Here is a 3,522-nt window from a genome sequence, read left to right on the forward strand (position 1 = left end):
GCATCCAGGTGATCTTACCTACATGCATATTGATTTTGTAAAGCACATAGACCTGTGGTTGATGGTGACCAACATATTTATAACATAAGGACTAGACCAGAGCACTAGGGTTTGACAAAGGTGACCCAGAGATTGCTGTGAGTGTAGAGAGAGGCAAGCTGGAGCCTCTGAACCCTTCCACCCCAATTCAACAAGAGAAACTCTCTGCTTTTGAGTTGTGTATATTTGGCTCTGTGCTGGCTATGCTGTTTGCCTGTTTAAGTCCTTCCTGTGCCCTTCTGCGTCTTGCTCTTTGCCCCCAGGAAGCTGACTTCTGTGGACTGCATCTTTTGGGTTCTCTTGCCCTCTAGCTTTCCATTGGGCTCAGCCAATGACAGGAGTATCAGTAGATTGAGGGCAGAAGGAGAAAGAAGCAGAAGTACTTATTCCACTGACTCTTTCTAGGCTGTGGCTTGTTAATGGCTACATTCCGTTATCAAAGTCCACATCTCCTATCTGATGGCCCCTCCTATAGCCACAGTTCTTGCCTGGCTCTGGGAACCACTCTGCCCACTCTGTTGACCCTCCAGGCCAAAGGATCCATGCCATCCCACTGTGGCTAGCCCTGTGGTGCTTTCCCTTCCTTTGCAGTTGCCCCTTTACCCTACCCAACTTTTGTGACTAGTCCCTTCATTAAACCCCCTTCACTCACACTTTTTGTTTCCCATCAGTGTTTGAATCTTCCATGCTAGGACTGTGGCTGACTCGGTCTTCTATTGTAAGATTTTGTTTAGTAAAAGAGTCTACTGCTAAATTGAGTTCGGAAAACCACAACACTAGATCAATCAGAAGCATTGTAAAAACAAATGCACATTCTTTGTGAGGGTGAATTACCTGATGGCTAAAGCAATACCATAAAAAAACCATCAACCTACATGATTTTTAGCATACATTTTAAAGTTTATATTGAGGGATACATTAAATTCAGTATTAAATTTAATTACTAAATAGAGGCTAATGACTCTGGAATCAGACAGACTTGAATCCAGACTCTGACACTTATCATCTGTGTGATATTAAGTAAGTTATTTAACTTCACTCAGCCTCAGTTTTCTCATCCGTAAAATGAAGTACAGTTGGCCAACAACATGGGTTTGAATTGCACGAGTCCTCTTCTACACAGATTATTTTCAATAATACTATAAATGTATTTTCCTTAATAACATTTTCTTTTCTCTAGCATACTTTATTGTAAGAATATAGTATATAGTGTCATGAGCATCTCTGTTGCCAACCATGAGCGAGTGGTTGGTGTGCAGGTGACTTGGCATGGCTCTCCGACTATACCTGTGTCAGTGTGTTTCAATGCCATCTCGTACCAACTGCCTACTGGAATCCCCAGTCGTAAGGGAAATACTCAATGCTCTCCAATACAGATGATGGCTACATTTCCCTTCAGTTTAAGAAAGCTCTCCTGAGAGCTCATGTATGACCACTGCACTTGCTACAGTGTTGGTTTTGATTGGTGCCTTTCTGTTTATCATATGCTCTCTCCTGCTGGTGGGCTATATCAGCAAAGGGGAGGAGGACCACAAAGGTCCAGTCTCATTCATTGGCATCCTGGTGTTCCTGCCAGGATTTACCACCTGCACATCGCATCGCCTATACTGCATCCAAAGGCTACCAAGGTTACTCCTACAATGAAGTTCCAGACTTTGCTGATTAGCACCCACCTCAGCCCTGAGGAGCAGAGTCAGATGGGACTGAGCTCAGCTTTAAGATACTGAGCAGAAATGACGGCTAAGGACTAAGGAATTCTGCAGTTTGCAGATGTTTAACAAAACATTGGCCAGGTTTTATGGGTCCATCCTAAAGATGTTAACTGAGCTTACAATGAGCTAATTAGGACTACGTTTTTCATCTCCTGGCCCTGACAAAAACTTGACAAGTTTTTGCACATGAATTTGCATTGTGGAAGAATAGCAATGTTAACTGGAAAAAGTGGGTAGTCATTCTATAGTGGAAAGTGTTTCTGCCACCACCTATTTTAGAGCTGAGCATTTATTAAATAGTCTTTATCGTCAGTTTCTTCTTGTGGCAAATGGAAGAATGCAGTATGTCACATTTCTTATTACTAAGTAATTTATTTTGAAAATATCTAAGTATCTTATCTCCTATCCCTTAACTTCATGTTCTAATGGAAGACCTTGGCAAAATCAATTATTGGTGTGAATGCATCTGTAATATTTTTTACTTGCTTTCTTATTAAGAACAACCAGGAATTTTTTAAACTTCAGAGCAAATTTTCAAAATGTAAACACTTTCTCTGTTCGCCACTCCTTGGCCAACCCTGATCTGGTTTGCCAATCAGTTGGGCACTATATAATTTGGGTAGTTCTATCCTTTATAGATTAAGATGTTCTGTATATCATGTCTTTAAGGACTGGACATTTGGCTGTTTTCTAAGGAAAAATGTAGGTAAGTGGTTGTTCTTTAGAGTTTATAACCCCATTGTGAGCACCTTGTATTCTAGTATAATGTCATTCTGTTGAAGATTGCAAGATTTAGCCTCGATCCCTAGGGGACTAGACTGCCTTAATTTGATTCTGTTTCCGAGGTTGCAAAAAGTGACTTATGTTCAAAAGAAATTAAAATGTGAAAATCTAAAAAAAGACCATAATATCAATACAAAATATGTGCTAACTAGCTATTTATATTATTGATAAGGCTTCTGGTCAACAGTAAGCTAGTAGTACTTATGTTTTTAGGGAGTCAAGAGTTATATATGAATTTTAAACTGCATGGGGGGCTTGGTGCCCCTAACCCTGCGCTGTTCAAGGGTAAACTCCTTACCTCATGAAATTACTGGGAGAATTAAATGAGATAATGTATAGAGTGATGAGCTTGATATTTAGCTTGATACCCAATAATTTAACTCTTGCTTTTATTATTTACTAGAGGCCCGGTGAACAAAATTTTCTGCACAGGGCGGGGGGTGTCCCTCAGCCTGGCCTGTGCCCTCTCACAGTCTGGGACCCCTCGCTCCTTACCACCTGCCTGCAGTGGAGGTGGGAGAGGCTCCTGCCATCGCCACTGTTCTCACTGGCCATGAGCTGGGCTTCTGGCTGAGCAGCACTCCCCCTGTGGGTGCGCACTGACCACCAGTGGGCAGCTCCTGCATTAAGTGTCTTCCCCCTGGTGGTCAGTGCATGTCGTAGCAACTGGTCATTCTGCGATTCAGTCAATTTGCATATTAGGGTTTTTCTATATAGGATAATAATAAAATGCAAAGAATATATCAACTCAGCAAAAGTCAACATTTTAAAGAAACAGTAGCTCGCAACCTAAAGGTCTGGATGGGGAAGTAAAAAGTGCTTCACATAGACAAACACCATACATGTTTCTTCCTGGAACTTGTAAGTGTTTAAATCATCTGTCCTGTCCTCCTGTCCAGAGATCTATGGTGAACCCACATGCATTCTGTGCCAGCAGAGACTCACTGGTACCATCAGTAAAGTTAGCCAGGCATACCATACAAAATGC

The 3,522-nt window shown here is 41.7% G+C and overlaps 1 pseudogene; it reads left to right on the plus strand.

Moving 5' to 3' along the window:
• The first annotated feature begins 1,308 nt into the window (after positions 1 to 1,308).
• On the plus strand, positions 1,309 to 1,705 carry LOC118675732 (annotated as a pseudogene).
• Positions 1,706 to 3,522: the final 1,817 nt, after the last annotated feature.

The sequence above is a fragment of the Myotis myotis genome, unplaced genomic scaffold (assembly GCF_014108235.1).
Source record: "Myotis myotis isolate mMyoMyo1 unplaced genomic scaffold, mMyoMyo1.p scaffold_m19_p_2, whole genome shotgun sequence".
Lineage (NCBI taxonomy): Eukaryota > Metazoa > Chordata > Mammalia > Chiroptera > Vespertilionidae > Myotis > Myotis myotis.